The 21,186-nt window shown below is 44.2% G+C and overlaps 1 protein-coding gene across 2 annotated transcripts in view; it reads right to left on the reverse strand.

Moving 5' to 3' along the window:
* The window catches only part of CHD4 (chromodomain helicase DNA binding protein 4), a 497,532-nt gene that overhangs the window by 425,305 nt on the left and 51,041 nt on the right, over window positions 1-21,186 (reverse strand). The gene's annotated exons all lie outside the window — the stretch shown is intronic.

The following is a 21,186-nucleotide window of genomic DNA, read 5'->3' on the forward strand; positions in this document are numbered from 1 at the left end:
CAAAGCTTTGACATTTGTATCTGAGGGGCACGGCGCCGACCTCGAGCCCTTACGTTTCTGCCGTCGCGCCAGTGACGAGGACCGATACTTGGAAGCACGTCTCTTGCGATCAGCGTGAACCTTATCCGAACGGGATGAGAATCGTGCAGAGGACCCGAGCCCGAAGGCATTTGAGCTACTGATCAAGACCGTTCCTTGCCGGCTTCTTCCGTAGGCGCGGACTGAACTGTAGCCCGAGAATGGGAAAAAATAAAAATAATTAGCCAACATCTGCTCCCTGAAGGCTGTCCATTCCTCCGGAGCCGAGGACTTCATAGCGCAAGCCACTTTCCTTGCTGCGCCATCCTCCGAGGACGTCGGGGAAGGCGACCGGTGACGGCGCTTCCTGGAATGCCAAGATGAGGATGACGAATGGCGGGAAAAACTCTGGGACCGGGATTCCTTCAGACGCGGAGAGTCTCCCATCGAATTGTCGGTGGACATCCCCTTAGTAGATTTACAAGACTTACTGTGTTTAGAACCCCTACCTACCTGTAAATTCCCCTTACTGTCCTGCCCGGGCACCAAAAACAAATGCAATGCAGGTCTGTAATCGACATCTTAAGACTTGCAGTCCCGGCAAGTCTTAAAGCCAGACCGCAGAGTTAGAGGGGGTAGAAGACATTCACGAGGAATACACGAGACGAGCAGTCTCTGAAGCAAAAACGTTTGCAGAAAGAAAATGGAACTGAGGCTACGGGCGCCGTGCATTCGATTTATAACATCCAGTGACATCGCCCTCTACAAAGGCCTTTGAGGGACATCGACCTGACGCCATTAATGCAGGCCGCACTCTGCCGAAAAGGTTTCAGAAGTACACAGCTGTGGACATTACATGTCCAAGATGTGGAATACGTTTGAGGACACGTTCCATTCGGAATCTGCAAATATCAAAGCGTTCTTGACAAATGTCATCCTTCAGATTTCTCTAGGTTTTTGGGTCACGCCCCTTCTATTGTTGCGAGCAGTGGTAGAAGTGTACTGAAAAAGGTAGTGAAACTATTGCCTCTGCAAGAGAGGCTAGTCAGAAACCTATTGCAACATGAAACAAGGTGTTGCGGCTGGGGTATTGCAATAGTCCAAGTGACTAGTAACTAAGGCTCCCATTAGACCTTTACACTTTGCACAGGGACACAAATGGACGAATCTGCTATACAGAATCATTACTATGGTCGTAAAAAGTAGAGGAAAGAAAAAATAAAAAAAGTTAGTGGAACACTGCATGAGACCGTCCCCACTCACTACGATCACTGGTTGCTAGTGCTATTTTGTGGGATTCAGATATTGGCCACAAGTAGTGTTGGTCAATGAGTAGTTTGGACCAGTCCCAGGTCTGTTGAGGTTCACTGAAGTAGTAAGTCTTCATCTTGGCAGATTTTGACTGTAGTCGATGCCCACTGCTTGCAGTTTCTTCAGCAAAGAAGCAACCAAAATCTAGACTTTTGAACTACTGCCCTGGTAAAGTCAGGGAAATATCGCAACTTAAATCTTACATCTCCAAGGTGCCCCCCGCCCCTCCGTGCTGCCTTGCCCACCCTGGACGAAATCTTGTGGATGTACTCCACAATGAGTAATAATTGTCTGGATGACGGTGTGTCACCAAAGTGGCACAAAGAGGGACCAAATCCAGCCACTTCATTCCGCGCACTCCACATCCACATGATGGAATCAAAGATCTGCAGCTACTCCATATTTCTGTGCCTGCACCTCCAACCAATGTATCCACGAGTCTCCCAAAATTCAGACTCTGCTTCTTAAAAGACAGTCATAAGCATCTGCTCTCCTCTAAATACACAGATCTTCTGACACAATCTCTCCTTACAAACCACACCCAGTAAACATTTTTTCACCAATCCCCTAACATGCAGAGTCCCATTTCCATGCCTACCAACCAGACTCAGAAGCCCCGGATGTGGCACGCCCTTTCTGTGAACTCCTGCGGTGTGCGCGGGCATCGTAGCACAGACAGCCCTTTCCACTTCACTCTCTACAGCACTCTTTGATTAACAGTAGCCAAACAGTCACTCTATCCACCAACCACAACCAAGACCTCTATATCCAACTCCATCATCCCAGTTCAGCAGATTAGATCTCCGTCACTGGAAAACGCCCACAACAAAATCTACTAATTCTGCTTCGATTGATCTACATACACAAAATACAGGTATGAACACTCTGTATATTAGAATTACAACTCTAGATCTGCACTTACCCTGCAAAAAAAAAAAAAAAAAAAAAAAAACCCACGTTATTTTCTCACACCCATCAAGTTTCACTTGCAAATCCATCTGCTTTACTAGTTTGCATTTATCAAAATCACTCATTGTACTATGCAAACTAGTTTTCTTCTTTCTATTGCTAATTTTCACAACCACTTACTCCTTTACACACAATAGCTACAATGGCCATGCAACAGGGAACCAGTTTGTATCTTAAAGTAAACTGCATATATTAGCAAACCATACCAAGTGCATCCGTTGCACAACAAAAAGGCACAATATTTGCAATCTATATAGAGAAAGATTAATTCATTTTTACAGACAAACATTCTCCTCTAAAATCTAAATATCTTTCTAATCCTTTTCGCACCCTCCTACAACTTGCAATAATTTATACAAACCAAATAATTACAAATACTCCACCAACTACCTTACTATGCCACTACAACTCCAAATTACCCATTCACATATCCATATTTTAACACATACAGTACCTCCACTTCACAATAAATCGTTATGCAAATTTAACTCATCTAGTTTTTCAAAAGCAATTCCATCACAATATATGTACCAATTCCTTCTTTTGCAGTTACAGTGAAAACCACTCTCCTCAAGGCCAGTGGTGTCTAAAGTGCAAAACATAACCCAGAAGAAACCACCCTTTTGCAGCCAAAGTACGTACAATACTATTGTACTGTTCTGCCCATTACCAAGATAGTGCACTGTTATTTTATTGCAAGACATACAATTGTATAAAAACTCAACCTTATTTCATGCAGTATTACTAATAGCACCTCAACAGGTGCACACTTTATCATCATGTGAATACCAGCATAGTAACATACAGATACAAGTACAGCCCTCCCAACCTAACAGGCCTTTGCACAAACATACACCTCAACATTTATGCCTACTCGTACTCGGACACTCCTGCACAGTCCACAGATATACAATGCACAACCTCCAAAACCACAGGTTTTTTTTAACAGACACCAAAGAATGCCTACCAAAAAGCAACTCCTACGTTGCTTTCTAGAAGCGGATCAAACTAAAAATCGTACAAAATAAGCATCCTCTAGCAGAATTAATCCAAAAGGTTCAAACTAAAACAGCTATTCCATTCTCAAATTAAAACACTTGTAAGAAAGAAACTGACTCCCCTTTCAAAATGTAAGAGTAAAAAGAAATTCCCTAAGAAACTTTCAACAACCACTGGTGGTAATACTGCACTTACCAATGTTAATATAGCTTCAAGAAAACATTACAAAAAATATATTTTACAAAAAAATAAAATGCAGAGTCCTTCAGAAGCTTTCTAAAAACAGGCAAAAAGCCACACTCAACCCTTAAAACGTACCGCAGAAAGCTGATCCTGGAAGCTCTCGTACACAGTGCAATGTTGCTCAAAAGGAAAATCTTTATATTAACTTTGAACAGAATGAAACCAACAACAATTAAACTACAACTACTTAAAAACAAATGCAATATCAGCAGAGATAACTTTGGAAACATCTGCACAGGTGAGTGGTGTCACACAACCAGCACAGAACCATATTTCAATGAAGAGGCATACAAACAAAAGCAAACAAACAAAATTGCCATACATAGCAGTGGTCCAGGGTATGAAAAAGTACACAATTAGGGACAGTCACTTATTTCAAAAATACCCCCAACAAATTTAACAACTCTCCAAATCACAGAACCAATACGCCCCGTCTACAAATGGCCGTGCACATCAATGTATAAAGTGCAGAAACAAACTCAAATCTTTGCAACAGTTTCTGAATCGATATGTAAAAGCCAAAGACAAAGCAAAAATGAAAAAAAAAAAAAACTACAAAGTATGGATTCTAATCCAGTGCGCAAATACGCAGTACTACGAAGACATTCATTAGACTACATATGTGGACCTGCTAGCAAAAGCACCTTCCACCCTAGCAAAATGTTAGCAACACACCATTCTGGTGTAAGACATCTCATTCATAAGCTGTGCAAAAAGTCCTGCTTTGGCACTGGATCATTTCTATAACATTCTCCTACATGATACAGCCAAACAACTCCTCGAAGAAATGGAGCACATCAAAAACAATTATTTTGGAAATGAAGAGCTCTGAAAATCCAATAACTTTAGAAAATACCAAAACTCATTCCAATTTCAACCTTCTATTACAGACATACAAAAAAGAAAAAGTGTAAGCGAACATCTGCTGAAGTACATAACGAAGTATGTGTATGTTGCCACAGAACTTTATTTTTAAAAAAACTGAAAAGGTATAGATGTAATGCACAAAATAGAAGACAATGAGGCATCCCAATGGTTCCAATTAGCTCTCTACCTTATAGCAGAAAGCAAATATGAAATCAGCAACCCCTCAGTACTGTGCAAATACTGCACAACTAAACTACTGGACTATAATGAAATGCCTTCACGAGCAATCAGTAATAACTTAGAAATGTACCCACTGCCAAAACCACTCAACAGCTTAACTTATATGAGAGCATTATAATCCAAACAGTACACCCATTTCAAGCGATAATACGCCTTCAACCAAAAACAGCAAAATTGCCTCCCTCTGAATTACTAAAAGGAATTTGAGGCAAAGTAGTCTATTTGCCATTATATCGAAAAAGAAAATGTAGATATTCTAGGGGTACAATGTTAAATAGATCAATCTTAGTGAATGGTGTACCTGCAAAAGAAAAAAAAATGGCAACTAGCAGACAAAGTTAGAGAAGCCCTAAAACATCTTAAAGACAATGAATACTACAAAGAAATAAACATTTAAGAAAACCTGAGGGAAACCACCGAAATAATTTGGGATTCCTCAGAAACTGGACAATTTCAAAGTTTAGATCACACTGCAGCCTCCAATATTTTAGACCACTATACAATTCACCCATTGCACTGCAAGGACAGCATAGACTGGAAACATATCAAATGCAACAAGCTGAAGGATCTCCAATCAGCATAGGGGGGAAAAAAAGCGTAGAAACACAAGCCTTTCCTCTACTTTTTCCTACTGGAAAAGGTGGAAAATACGATGAAAGGTGCAACCAGATAAGTGCATCAGAAAACAGCTCCTTATGAATGTATTCTGAAGACCCCAGATTCAGACAAAAAGTCGAATATATATTCCACCTCCTGTTTAAAAGTGAACTAGCAACTCTGTTATGGAATTGCACACACATTAACAGGTGCCAATTTTCAAAACATTTCTGCTACGCAGCTACTTCAAAAAAGAAAGAAGTTTTACAGTCCAGTATTACAAATCTCTTGGCAAACATGCGTGGAACAAAAGAGTACTGGTTTCGACGTCACACAGATGTACGATGTATGCTTCGCAACCTTGGCCCACCCACATGGTTTATCACTTTAAGTTGCGCAGAATACACATGGGAAGTTGCAGGACTTCCTACACATAGCTAACAAAAACAAAGCAGGTATTGACATGAAAACACTAGGAGAACTACGTTCTCTGGATTCAGTAAACGTATCAAGGTACTTCCATCATCGCTTTATTGCCATGCTGCATTTCATTTGTAATAAAACAGTTCCTCCCCTAGGAAAAAGTAGAACACTTCTTTTGGAGAAAGTAATATCAAGCCAGAGGAGCACCACACATCCACATGCTTTTTGGATTAAAAATGTGCCAAAATTTGGTCAAGACAGTGATACCACTGTTTTGGACTTCATTCACAAATATGTCACATGTGAAATTCCTTCAGATTCTTAACAAGAGCAAGGCATAAAATAAGCGGCATTGCATCGCTATTTGCGATATAATTAAGCCCATTTGCTGTTATGATCATGTCGCAATTACTGAGATATGATTTTGCACCAAAAAAATGGTTCCTTCTAATGCCTGCCAGTGCACAGCATGCACTGCAGGCAGAAGCGGTTGGGCTCAAAACATTGTATCAATGTGAGCCCAGCCAGGGTGCGGCGTGACGCGAGAGGAGGATCTCCGCCCCTCTCACACTCTACTCCGGCTTCAACAGTAAGGAGGTTTGGGTGGGGGAGCCGGAGCCTTTTTATTAATTTATCTGTTGGGTGCTGGGTGTAAGTGGCTGATAATATTTCTCCCACCCGTTCGGGAGAAATATTCTCAGCCACTTACACCCAATACCTGCCGTAATAACGCAGGCCTCTTCTACAAGCACAAGGCTGTGTTATTGCGGTGGGCGCTTGGTGTGAGCAACCATACCTGCCTACATTTGAAAATCAAAAATTGCTGAGATTTATTCCCTGCCCACAGTGAGTCACACAAAACCCTGCCCATTTTCACCTGGCTCTGCCCACATGTCAAAAAGGTAAACTCTGTTGTGTTGTGACGTGACGTCAGAAATTTGCGATTCAAATTGAAATACACATTTCATTAAGTTGCATTTTCACAACCACCCAAATTGCATTGGACAAAAGGCATTCGCCCTCCATAAAATCAACACAAAGGTTTTCCCTGAATTTTGCAGTACCGAAATTGGACATTTCACCTTAGTTGTTTTTCCATCATGTAAGGTGGGGGGGGGGCACAAGGGCTACTGCCCCCCCCCCATAGCGACGCCACTGGTCATACAGTGAAGGTCATTAAATAAGAGCACATTATTGATACCAAGGTGCAGGACGATATAGAACCGTGGAGGGGACTCTGATGTGTGCCCCCGGCCTACCCACTGCTGATGGTGGAAACAGTGCATTCAATTGTCTCGGGCACCAACCGAAAAAGTGCTCCACAGTGAATGAATTCCTTTTGTGACATTGTTTGAATAACCCAAGGGGGTACATTTTAATTCAGCAACACTGGTCAAAACTATTGGACCAGTTTGATGAGATACTGGACTCCAGTAACGCAAACTGGCCAACATTGCCCAAAAAGGTGGCTCACTTTGACCCAATAAAAGGGGCCGCACAAGCATTTTGCGTTCTTGGTTAAGCCATGGGCCTATTGCCCTATATAGGCCAGTCCGAGCAGCTTGCAGTGGTCCATGGAGGTTAGCTGCAGAATTTATCACGAGGCAACCAGCCAGAGCCAGAAGGAAGCTTTACACTGGCTAGTTTGCAGACTGGAACCATGGGGGCAGTTGCTGGACCTCACAGCCTGCCCCCCCCCCCCCGCCCAAGAGGCACCACTTGTTTGTATAGGCGAAAGGCCCCAACGCTGTCCTCGACTGCTGGGCTGGGCGTTGGCAATTGGATGCACTGGCATTTGTTCGGCTGTCGATCGAGCCCCCCCCCACTCCACTAGAAGGTGCATTGTTGCGGGTAGCCAGTAAATTAGTTGCTTTTTGGCTATTTTGTAGGAATTGGTCTGCAGTCTAGAGGAAGATTAGACTGAGAGGACCTTCCCACTTGATAACGGGCCTGAGAGGTAAGCCTAGGCCAACGTTTTATTCTAAAAATATCCTGCAGCAAACCTTTACATTTTACAGACATTGCGCTGATGTTATACTTCAGGAGGTTCATAGAAATCATTTGTGCATTCCTGCTAATTCTATATCTTGGGGTACAACTAATTCTGGTGACATTCAATATTAGTACAACATTGCTAATTAAATGAGTTAATTTGCTAATCAAAAAAATGTTAGCAAAATCTGCTAATCAATTTTTGAAAACTAATTTATGCCTTGCAAGAGTGACCTACATGCCCAACTTTTGCAATATCAAAAACACAAATGTGGCACATAGCGAGTGTCGGCGCAAATATAAAAACAAAGGGAAATATTACACCAAATGCCGCTTTGGTTTTCCTAGGCCAGTTTCAGCAACAGGCCAAGTGAACAGCTTCATGTCTTCAGTTACAGTGAAAGGTAAATCACCCAAGAACACTTACAACATAAAAAGAACCGAAGCATCAAAGTACTACAATCGCTACAATAAAATCATTCCCTCCTATGGAATGCAAATATAAATGTGCAGTGCATTGCAGACAATTCCACTGCAGTTGCACAATATGTCACAGCCTACTTAACTAAAGCAGAGAAAACAGAACTAAGAGACCTCTGGGATGACATATCTGACAAAACACCGACACAAAAATGGTCAGCTTCGGTAAAGAAATGCTATCCCATAGAGAATGCGGCTGCTACGAAGCTGTAGACGTTTAACCAGCACTGCCTTATATGGGAAATCTGAAAACAGTCTGGCTAAGCCTTGGTCCTGCTGCATCCAGAAAAAGAGTTCTTAAATCATACCAAGATATAGAAACAATAGCCAAAAATGATCCAAACAGCAAGGAAATTCTGAAAAACAACTTGTTAGACACATACTACCCAAACAGAATGTGCCTATACCATATAGCCCAACACTTCATATAGAAATATTAAACCAGATGAGAAAAAAGGTAAATACCCAGTGAAAGGTTGTGAGGGCTGTAAGGACTGGAGGGGGCGTCTGTACTCCTGCTCTCTATATGGCAGAGGAGAGGCACAGAGGACCCCAGCCAAGATTCTCTATCGTTGGTAGCAATGGACTAGCAATCAGGGCCTAGCTTCTCAGGAGGTGATGCAGGCTGGTTCTCAAGTACACTGTAGTCCCCAAGCCCCCACAAAGGAATGGCCACACACAGCGTTCGTTAAAACACAGTCTTTATATAATAAAGTTCAAGGTTATGTACACAATATCTCACTGTGCTCAGTGAATCTACAATGTCAAAAAATATACAGTTCTAAGTGGTACCACAATTATTATTAGATTCCTTTAAAGTGCATCAACTGTACTCTAGTTAAATGTCACACAGATCAATTAATAGAGGTAACCAACAATAGACATAGGAGGAAAGGGAAAGCAGTTGGTTAGAACAATTGCCAGAATACTGGCCCCGTTACCTAGACACAGTTCTTTGTGGAGATTACCCCCAACTGGGCAACCTGTAAGTGAAGATGTCATACAAGCCCAGTCCATATATTGTTCACAAGAGTCTTATTTCCTTCTAAAATAGTTCTACCACCCCAATGTACCTGGGATCCTTCTTGAGCGGCTTCCTTCAAGGCAGGAGCCACGGATCGTCGAGATCCCACGAGGAAAAGGGTTGAACGATGACGGTGAGGTGGCAGCTTCGTTCCTAGCGGTGCTCGTCGATGACGGAGCGTTGGCGTCCTGCAAGGAAGAGGTGTGCGGGGCACCTCAGTGACAATAGTTCAGGACCGCAAAGAGTTGGAAGAACTGTGGCCCAGCAAGGGCGGAGAGTCGTCAGTGTCTGTGGTCTTTAGGTGGCGGGAAACCCACCGACGGATGCTCCTCTGCTTTCTCCAGCGGGACAAAAGCAGTCAACGGTGCAGGCAAGAGCGTCCTTGGATCAAATATTACTTAGGCAAAGGGAGCATGGCAGCTCTGGTCGGCGACAGTGATGGACAACAGTGTCTGGGTGCTTCTTGAGATTCGGCGGTGGTCCCAGTCTCCGGTCGGCAGCCCATCGTAGGTCTGTCTACCTGGGTGCGCTGGCAAAGATTAGCAGTGCACAATGGTCCCTCTTAGCTAAGGAAGAGGGCGCCAAACCAGGTCCTCTCTGGGTCAGTCCTTGGAGACACAGCAGTTTTCAGATTGGTGAAGTAGAACAGCAGCAAGACTTCTCTTCCAGCAGGGCTTCAAGGTCAAGCTTCAGTTTCAACTCCAAACTCCAGTTTCTCTTCAGCTTCTGAACACGAATTCTGGCAGTAAGAGGCCCCCAGATATACTAGTTGATCTCCCATTCATTCTGCTGGGTCACGCTCAGGCAACCAATCGGTCAGAAGGGCATTCATGCAGGCAGGCAATCAGGTGCATAGTGCATTCAGGCCATTCACTTCTCTCCAGACACTGTATTGGGACACGTACCCAGCCATTCAACACTACACACTGCATTCATACCAGTTTCGGGCAGGGCTGCCTCAGTCATTGTGTCAAACACCAGAAACCAGACATCACAACAACAAGTGCATATTGGTCACACACTCCACTCACCCAGGTCCCACTCAACCTCTCAGAAACCATGCGTGAAGGTGGAGTGTCTCGAGCTCTGGTTGGAGAACCCGACCTTCCTCTTGCGAGAGAAGATCCTCTTTGTGGAAGACGTATTGAAGGGCAGATGGACATGTCCAGAAGGTCCGGGTACCACGTTCTCCTGGCCCAATCCGGGACAATTAGGATCATGGTCCTCCTGAACATCTCAACCTCCCGATTACTTAAGGAATCACAGGGACTGGCGGAAATGCGTACAGGAGTGAAAACTCCCAGTCCACCACGAACGGGTCTCCTAGAGATCCTCTCTAAGGAAATTCCCTTGAGCAGTACTGTTCACACTTCCGGTTGACCCTGGGCGAACAGATCCACTTGAGGGGTTCCCCAAAGGGTGAAGATCACTTGAAGGACTTCCTGAGCTAGTTCCCACTCGTGGGACACTGCTCTGCCTGCTCAGAGCGTCTACCACCGTGTTCTGCTCTCCAGCTAGGTGAACTGCCGACAGATTCCTTCTCGTATTGCACAGAACCAGAGCTGCATTGCCTCCCGGCACAGTGGTAGTGAAACTATTCCTCCTCTCTTGTTGAGATAGTACATGGCCACCATGTTGTCTGTCGTTATTAGGACATTCTTTCCCCAGACAGAGGGCAGGAAGGCCTTCAGCACTAGTCCGATTTCCCTCCGCTCCAACAGGTTGATGTGTAGTTTGCGCTCCGATGGAGACCAACGACAGCTTATTGTCAGATTGTTTGTGTGGGCTCCCCACCCTGTGAGTGAGGCGCCAGTCACTAGTTATCTCCGGCCATGGTTGCCAAAAAGATCCCCCCTTGAGAATGTTGTAGTTGTAAACCCAAAGAAGGTATTGAGCAACTGTGCTTGGACCTTGCAGAAGATCCGACATAGTCCCCGAGATTTGGGACTACTGAGACCTGAGAGCCCATTCAAGGGATCTCATCCTCAAATCGGGTCAGGCCTCTGACACCAGAAAGATGTAGGATGCCATGAGACAGAGCAACCTCAGAAAATCTAAGGCCAGAAGATTTTGGGCATTTTGGAACTTTGTTACCATCTGCAGTCTTTGGAGAGCCCTCAGGCTTTGCCCGAGGAAGTATCCAGGACTGCTCTGATGAATTGGAGTCTTTGGAATGGTATCATACAGGATATCTTGTAATTGAGGGAGAAGCCCAGCTTGTGAAGAGGAGGGACGGGTGATTGAAAGATGTTCCTGAGCTTGTTCAGAGGGGAGGGGGGGGAAGAGAACAAGCCCTTATAAACCAATCGTCCAGGTAGGGGTAGACTTGCCCCCCCCTCCCCCCGGCTCCCTCTCCTGAGATTCGCTGCCACAACCGCCATCAGCTTGATGAAAACCCTCGGGCGGAGGTCAGCCTGAATGGCAGAACTCAAAACTGAAATGAGAACTGCGAACCTCAGGTACTCTGTGCTTGAGATGGATTGGCACATGAAAGTAAGCATAAAAAGATTCAATGATACTAACCAGTCTTGGAGTTGGAGGGCCCGAAGGATCTGAGAAAGGGTAACCATCTTGAACTTGTCCTTCCTGAGGAACTTGATCAAATTTCTTAAGTCCAAGATGGGTCTCAATCCTCAGTCCTTCTTTGGTACATGTTCTATTGCACCTTTCTCTAAGCAGGGTGAAAATCTCCTGCACAAGGAGCGGATCTGGAATTTTGACAGTGTTGGTTCCCAGTGGATGGTCCTGGAGATCTTATTAGGAAGGGAAGGCAGTAACCTTGAGCTACTGTTGCCAGTGCCCAAGCATCTGAAGTAATGCCCCGCCATTCATTCAGATGCTGTGAGATTCCGCCTCCCACCGGGGTCTTGTGTGATAAGGCCTCAGAGTGACTTGGAGGCGGCTGCAGGAGCAGCTGAGGGCAAAGATGCTGTTCCTGAGGCGGGGTTTGCACTTCCTCGTCCACCACGAGGGACATTTCTTTTACCCCTTTGTATGGTCTGTCCTCTTCCTCTACCGAAGGAGGAGTAGTATTGAAAATAACGAGCTCTCCAGGAAAATGAGCCGAATAAAGTTTGAGGCTGTCGGATAGAGGCACCAAGATTTAGCCGCCGCTTTGGAGGTCTGCAGTTTTCTAAGCTTGCATCAGCTTTACTGCCAAACAGCCTCAAACCATCAAAAGGCAGGTTGAGTAGCCTGACTTGCACGTCGGCTGCAAACCCAGACTTCTCCAACCACGCTAAACTGCATAGCGCTGTGCTTGCAGCCATGGATCTTCTGATACTATCAGCAGTATCCAGTCCAGATTGGAGACATTGCCCCATTGCCATCCTTCACAATATTCAGGAAGCCTTTCCTCACCTATGATCAGACGCCGCTGTAATGCAGTCCCACAGGGTATGGGTGAACCTGGCCAACGTGCAGGTGACATTTGCTGACTTGAGAGCCATGCTACCCGAGGTAAAGACCTTACGCACCCAAGCATCCACTTTTTTTATCCTCTATCTGGGGAGATAGATGGATAGGCAGTTTGTCTAGAAGTTGCGGTATTACCCGAATTGTTAGTTTGCCTGACTCACCAGACTCAGGCGTGGGATGCCTCTAAGTACTCAGGGTCACAACTAGCTCCATTTCTTAGGAAAATTACTGTTCACTGCAGAAGCAATGTCAGGTGCCTCCCAGTTTTTCTCCACTGTTCTCTGAAGTGCCCTATGAAGGGGAGAACTGGGTCCTTCTGGGGGCCCTGGTCCAGGATATCAGTCATATCATCCTGATCGAATGTGGGCGCGGTCTACTCCAGCCCATGTATTGAACAACCAGATTCATTAGACTCCTGTACCATGAATCTGCATGTTCTGCAGGGTCAGGTTTTGTAAATTCTAGCTCGGGTGACGTGATCAATGCCACTAGCAGAATGAAGGGTGTCACACAGGTCTCATTTTTGATTCTGGATCGATTAATTCTTCTGGCACCCATCCGTTACCAAACTGTACTCCAAGGAGAAACTTCTTCCTCTGAGGCACTCTCCTCGTTCAAAGAGGACATTGACTTAAAACAAAGTCCGATTTAGGTAAGGGAGTAAACCTCCTTTCCTGTGTCTGAGTTTGCCTCGAGGGAATCAAAGGAGTCTCCGAAGGCATTGGCGGCTTCTTGGAAGGTGTCAAAACCTCCTTCGGCTTCGGTGTCGAAGCCCCTCGGTGCCGATGTAGTCAACGAAGTTGTTGAGAGCTCTGCAAAGAAATCTCATGGACTTCCATCAAATGACAGACCGAACTACCTTGTCCATTTACGTTTTCCAATACAACTGGTGAAAATTGCTATGCAAATCTAGCAATCAATATTCTGTTCCAATTGCCACCAATTCTTGGAGCCAACCAGTTATGTTTGCAAATGTTAGTCATTCACAGAAATGCAAACAATCCTAACACTGTTTCTGGAATAAAACAGGAATTGGACTACTGCGCAGGAATCGTGAAATTCACAATAAAAACACCCAAGAGGATACACAAGAATGTCTAATGTACTTACTGCAAGTACTAGAAAACAAAAATGTACCTATAAATGAAATCTTCCAAATTTCATACAAGTGGAAACATACATGCACCCTGTGCAACCATGCAGTGCAGGAACAAGTCCCCAACGAGCGCTGTGTGTATGTCTCCATACCTAACTGAATCCATTCCATTTCAACAGCTAGTAGAAAGCGCAAGCCATGGTATGTTATGTACTACTTGCAATTCCGATAATCGTTCCACTTTACACATACAATTGCATAGCCAATACGTAAAAATGCTTTTACGTTACAATACAGATGGTACCAAAAACACTTGGCAAGAAAACCTTCACTAAAGTAGGCATAACCTACCACACAGCACCACAACCAATGCAGGTCACTATACTGCATACATTAAAAAGAAATGTGGATTGTTTGAATGCAATGATACGTCCATTAATCTAAAACAAAGATTACCAGCAAATATTGCAAATGCCTGCTTAATATTCTTGAAACGAAAATGTACTCACCAGTCCACAAAAGAATAATAACTTACAAAAATCCATTCTATGAGCAACTACAAAGTGTCCTGAAACCAACCACAGATAGAGTAACGCAACAGGGGCACACAATACTAAAAAAGTGTAAAGTACCATCAAAAATGAACGCGCTTGAAAACATATCCTGCAAAACTACAAAACTGTAAACAGTTAGAATACGGCAACAGATATCCAACTACAACTATAGTAGTTCAATATTTCTTCCAGCAATCAATCTACCAAAAGCAACCTTCAGGAACCACACTGCTACAAACAAACCCTCCTCAACTTCAAACAGTTCGAATGCTCCAACAGGTATCCAACTACCCCCACAATTCTACATATTACTTTAAAAATCGTCAACAACCAAAAACAAACTAATACTGCTAAATAGAACAAAAAGAACAGTTAGAATACACCAACTGGTATCAAACTACAACCATATTAATAACAATTCCAAAATGGAAATAACCAACTATTACTATAAACTGTGCTCACGTCACTAAACCAAACTAAGGAATTTAACAAAAATTAAACCTAGAAGTGTTTGTTTTTTAGCATAATCATTGGGTCGGTGGGAAAAAATCCGTGCAGGATTAACACAAACTGAGCAGGTTGCACAGTACACTTGTTTAAAGCATAGTAAAGTACTAACTATGAGGGTCAACAAACTATACAAATGTCTACAATGTAATGCAATACAACCACAAAGTACCAACCCTAACATGCTACATTTTATCACAATGAAAGTAAAATGAGGAAAAGAATGAAAGAAAACTGCAGAGGCCCTCAACAAAACAAACAGTAAGTATACTATTAATGTCACACTTCTTTATAAATTTCAAAATATGCATGCTCTACATATAATTCTCCAATCCTTCTACCAGCATTAAAATGTTGCCTACATTGATATATTATGCTGCGGTGGTTGAGGTCAGGGGCCTGGAGTCTTGGGTGCATGGGTGTAGGCTATGCACCCAAGACTCCAGGCCCTGAGCACAACCACTGCAGCATAATACAGCCATACACACAAATATCTACCAACTTACCACAGTACAAACACAAACCATATACTGCATTCCCATACCCTAATAAACCCTGCTTACAATCACTAAAGGAACTGTGTGCCTGAGGATCTGTCCGCGAACAGCCGCCATGTCCGTGAACATAACAGTGCCGTCTCACACTTAAATATACCTTTTGATCCACCTTTCACTCCACCACCCTTTCCAGCCCTCCTTCCCAACACAAAATGACCCAAAACATATTTTTAAAAGGCCCTTTCACTGCTGCCCTGTCCGCGTCATCATTTTGGGAAATGCTTGCCATCTTGTGTCCGCGGATATCCGTGGACACAAGATGGCGGGCGTTTCTCAAAATGATGATGCCCTTCACGCTTCCCTCCAGCCAATAAACGACTGCGTCGGGTGTCCGCGGACATGACGTGAATCCCTGAATCAATCGGTGTCCTGTCCACAGACCGAACAGTGAAATGTGTCTGCGGACCGGCCATCACTTTTTTTTCACTCACTTTTTCATTAAAAAAATAAATAAATAATTTAAAAAAACCGAAGAAAAATACTGGATGGATTTACACCAAATTTACAAACGCACCCTTTCGAGATCAAGCCGCTGCTCCTGCCACAAAATTTGGTGAAAATCCGTCCAGTGGTTTGGGCTACAGGCGTGAGCAAATGGAAGAAAAAAAGAAACTATGTTGGCACCCCTCCTACATCTGCCCCCCCCCCCCCCCCCACACCTGATGAAAAGGGTGGTTTCATGCCAGGCTAGGTGATTAAAGTTGCAAATGGTGGGCATGTCACATGTTATATCATGTGATGTCTTACCGCAGGAACACCAGAAGACTCGATCACAGACAAAGTGCATCGCAGGAAGAACAGGGTTAAGAAGATTATTGGGCAGGGTCACAGTGAAAGAAATTCTCACCTGAAGTCACTTCCGCACTCTACGCTCACCCCTACCAAACCTCCCCGTCAGGAGATCCTAATCCCATCAAACCTACCCTTATGCCCAGCCCCCCACAATGCAGCTACAGCAGTCAACCCGAGAAGCAGAAGGAATGACAGCTCCTCACCAGCCAGAGAATTCACTTACAATGCTAGTGCATCTCCCACAAAGTGGTGCACTGAAACCACCATTACTACCAACCAACCAACTGAGCTCACTCAGAAAAGAGCACCATGCCAAGAACAGGGATCAAACGTTCACCAAGTCGGTGCCTTATTGAACAGATCAAGCCGGTTTCTTATTCACCCAACTACTTGGATGTTCACAGAGATTGAAGAAGTCAGTCGCAGCTCTACAATACATCCAGCGATACTACCAGCTAGTTAGCTTCACCTGCAGTGGCCATCAGGTAGCAAAGCCTACGTCCTCCATTTCTGGTCATGGTCTGGTTATCCTTCACTACTCGTCAGCCACCCACTATTGGAGTTCCCCCATGTCGCGTTAGAACATTACCTCTTTGGCTTATCTCGTGCAGTCCACCGACACGTTCCTTATACATGTGTGCATACAGAACGATCAACTCTTCCTCCAGCTGGTGGCGAACTGGGTGCATCAGCCAATCAGCAGGTGTGCCAGCTCTGTCTAGGTTACCTCAAGCAAATTAACAAGACAGAGGAAATGATAAGCGACCCTAGTGGCTGCTGGGGGACACCAATACTGACTGGTCCCGAGTCCTGGTGAATTGTTCTCATTTGTGCTGGGAAAAATCTGGTATTTAAGATGGACAGAGCTGCACTCTCCAGGTCAAACATATTGCTTCCTCAGATTTCTACTTTTCAAAGGTGCTTCGGCATTTTCTCTACGTTCTCTCCTATTCTCCCAACGTTGTCCTGTAGCCGTTGTTCGATCTCATCTGGTCTATGGCAATTTGTTTTGCCTTCAATTCCCCCACAACTCCAGCCTTCACCACAAACCAATCCAGAATGCTGCCGCTTTGCTGCCCACAAACACTCGCTGATGTGCTCACATTACAGTCTTGCTTCAACATCTTTATTGGCCCTTTATGAAATCATGCACTCATGCTGCTATGGTCATGGCCCTGCCTTTACTGCGATTGGATTGCAACGGTTTTCTTCGAAAGCCCCAGAAGCACTCAACATCTGCTCTTAGAAATGTTCTTTATGCAGCCCTAAAAGCGTTCCGGTTCCAAGCCTGAGGCACTGGATCCCAACCTGAATTCTTGGCTTTAAATGGGTTAACAAGTTTTTATTGTATTCCTTTAACATACAAAACAAACAAATGGCTTGCAAGTGATGCAAGTCATACAATCATCGCAAACACTATAATCAATAATAAACATTGAGAGCAAAAAACAAGAGATGGACCACAATATAAGTATCTCCGAGCAAAGCAAACCCATAGCCATGCCAAACACCACTACAGTAAACCTAAAATAACATCCATTAACACTGGTTCGTGCTATCCGGGATCTCAATCAATAACAGGGCGTGAGGGGGGAATACTATGAGTGGGGTAGCGCCCCCCCCCCCGCTGTCCCAGCTACGTGAACACCCCATTTGGTCTTCTAAGGGGCAAATCGTCAAGTGGGCACCAACATTGTCTGTGTCAAAGCATTGCAGGCTGTCACATATACAGCTCTTACCAAACAGAGGTCTCCGCCATCACCACCACGCTTCCACACTGGGACTCTTCTTCGCCTTTCATATGCCCTATGCATAACATACAGTTGCAGGAGTTTGAAACAGGCATTCCTGGAGACCTTTCTGGTATAAATCGGAGCCTGAGGATGCCATTCCGCGTTTGTAAAGGTCCTGCCCAGGTCTGCCTCCCACTGCGAACGCAGAAGCCGCCATCTTACCGGAAACCAATTTGTATATTCTATAGACACTGTGGTCTCCCTCAGGCCTATCATAAATGGTCTCCAATACTGGGTCAGACTCCATAACCCACACTAAGTTCAGGGCATTGTTTCCTAATCTACCTCACCAAGCCTGAGTGCACAGAACTGGCACGCAGTTATGTCCGAGTGAGTGCTCAAGTCCACCAACTTTCCATCCTGCAACAGGTCTCCCACCGTGGCAACCAGGTTCATCTCTCAATGTCTCCTGATCCCCAGTTTGGTTGAATCCTGCCCTCACCAACCCCACCTGTGAATGTTAGGGGAATAAGGATTTGCAAACCCACGCCAGCTTCCAATACCTACTACATGGAGTCCTCGCCCAACTCTAGGAGGTAAGGCTCACGCGAAAGTGCTTCTTCACATACCCACAGCTTAAGGAAATACCGCCTGATAGACTAGTAACTAAATGAGGATCATCTGCAAGCCAGCCCATGACAAACTGCAGCTGTTCTGCCAAATAGTATAACTCAAAGTGGGGTAAACAAACCCACCTATCCTAATCCAACAACCCAGGAAAGACTGCAAAATGAAAGTGCTCAGGAATTTCCGGCTCACAAGACTAACTGAACTAGATTCACATCTCATTGGATCTCAGGTCTCATCTATTCCACAGGAGGTTTGGGGGGGGGGGAATAACAGCTTAATGATAAACGTTACCATATACAGAGAGTAACCCATGTATGGAGTTTACTTGAATTGCCCTGAATAGAAGTTTTCAGGCTGTAGTAAAGCACTTTTGGATGGGGAGGGAAGGATGCATTTTCCACCAACAGCTGAAAATGCCCTATAAGCCACCCATTACCCAGAAATCCATCTGCTCTTGGCTCCGTGCTGCAACAGTAGTTACTTGTGACCAATTTGTAATAACAGAGAAAGAAGACCAACAACCGAAAAGTACCTTGAAGGACCAAGAAAGTAGACAACGAAGAGGGCACTGCATAATTTTAAAATTGCTGTTGTGAGCTTTAGCCAAAGACGAAACCAGCAGGATATGAAGCAGATCCACTATCCTGTCCAAAATGTGGATACAAAGACTGTCTGGGGAGGTGGTCATTGTGCCTCTTGGGTGCAGAAAAACACATTAACAAGGCTTAACAGTTGTTCTGGAGAGAGAACAGCATTAAGAAGTTCCAGTAGCATGGGATGTGATGGTATACTCATTATACTGCTCTGCATTTATGTGCAAGCTTTCTACAATAGCATAATTCATAAAAAAGGACAAAAGTACATCATACATAACGGGAAAAAAAATAAAGACGAAAATTCTGCTTGAATTTTGAAACATTTGTAATACGCACACAACAAACTCCTGATGCAGCTGATATTATTTAGGCTCAATTGAAGACTATTCTATAGTCGAGGTCCAGCCACTGAAAAGAAGTGATCACTGCTTGATCTGTGGTTTGTCCTCAGAAAAACAAGACAGAATTGGTCTTTAGTTTGGAGGGCTCGGGTCGGTATTGCTTCAATTTATCAATCAAGTTGGCCAGTGCCAACACATTCAGGCATCTGTAGACCAAACACCCAATTTTAAATTTAACCCGATCGTCCACCGCCAACCAGTACAGTGATCGAAGTATGGGTGTTTTTGGCTACACCAAAGACCAATACGGATTCCAACAATGTTCCCAACCTCAAGAAAATCAATAGAACAGTAGAGACGGTCGGGTGAGATATTGATGACACGGGGTGTCCACATTCAAGGTTGAGAAGTTACAAAACAGGGTGTATGTTTACAAAACAGGGTGTAGGTTTAGGTTTTAGAAAAGCCAAAAAATTTATAAAAAGCAATCAATGCCACATAAAGAAAGACGTTACAGCATTTTACTGCTGCATCAGAAAAGGATCTATGGAAAGAGGAGCAGTGAAATTTCACCATTTGTAATCGAAAAACCTCCAGACTACATATAAACCCCTCGTACCTCCAGATAAAGATCAACCCATCAGCTAACAAGCAAGTCTATGTAAATAAATCTTCCAATGGAAGCAAATTTATTTTTTTCCTGGATGAGGGAAAGCGATCAAATGGTCTTGCCCCCCACACACTAGCCTGACATTAAAGTATTTTGTGGGAGTCCTGAAAGTACAGAATTGCCAAAATAAACCAGGACAAAACAAATGCATGATGAGGGATTGGGTCACATAGTGAGGTGTGGGTTGGTAGTGGGATGAGGAATTGACGAGATGGGATAGGGAGGGCAAATCCCCATGAAAGGATTTTAAGACAAGGAAAGGAAACCAACTTGGAGAGATTACTGTGCTGCATGGTCACCTGGTAAGATATAGCCAGAAGTAGAAAAGCTGCGAGGGATGTTAAAAAGTACATTTTGTAATGGAAGAGGGATGGAGAGAAAGAGCCCCAGAAAAGATGCTTGAGCAGTTATCCAGGCTATTGAAGAGAAGAACCAAGTCTAGGTTTTAGTAGTGGGGTGGGATTGTGCGGCTAGTCGATGGGTTGATCCAGTCCATGTACAAGTGAAGTTACTGAACAGTGTGAGCGAGGTCGATGTGAAGATAAGCACTGTCAAAGCCAGCAGTTTTGGCTTCATTTGGGCATTTTCCAGGCACTGCCATAATAGTATCCGGCCAGAAGATGGAAAAAAGGTGCAAGTGCATGAATATATGCCTATCTAATAACAATCCATGAGCCAAAAAAAAATCTATTTTGCCAAGGCTTGTTTTTAAAAAGACTTCGGTGCAAGAAACACCTGCGAGCGTACACACATGGTTTCAAGTGGCTGGTGGCATACCTGGTAAAGAAATTAATACCCCAGGATATCATTTACAGCTGCAACCGATCTGTTATGCCCATCAATAACACTGGCAGGCCCAAATACAGCATAAGATGTGTGGTTACTGTGATAAAGCGCTAGCTCAAAGATCTTAGGATGCGTTTGGGCAGGAAAGGAGGTCACAAGGAATAGCAATGGCCAGTCAACGGAGGACTACGAATCTTAACTCCACCCACAAGCTTTGGGTCCCTTTTTTTTTTTAAAAATCACATCTCTCTCCCCCATCTGTACTGCTACACCAACAGTTTTGGCTTCCAAATAACAGGGATCCTCCCTTTGATTCTGGCTAAGTTGCAAGCCTCAGGGATGGT

The sequence above is a fragment of the Ambystoma mexicanum genome, chromosome 3p (genome assembly GCF_040938575.1).
Source record: "Ambystoma mexicanum isolate Mex_15411 chromosome 3p, UKY_AmexF1_1, whole genome shotgun sequence".
Lineage (NCBI taxonomy): Eukaryota > Metazoa > Chordata > Amphibia > Caudata > Ambystomatidae > Ambystoma > Ambystoma mexicanum.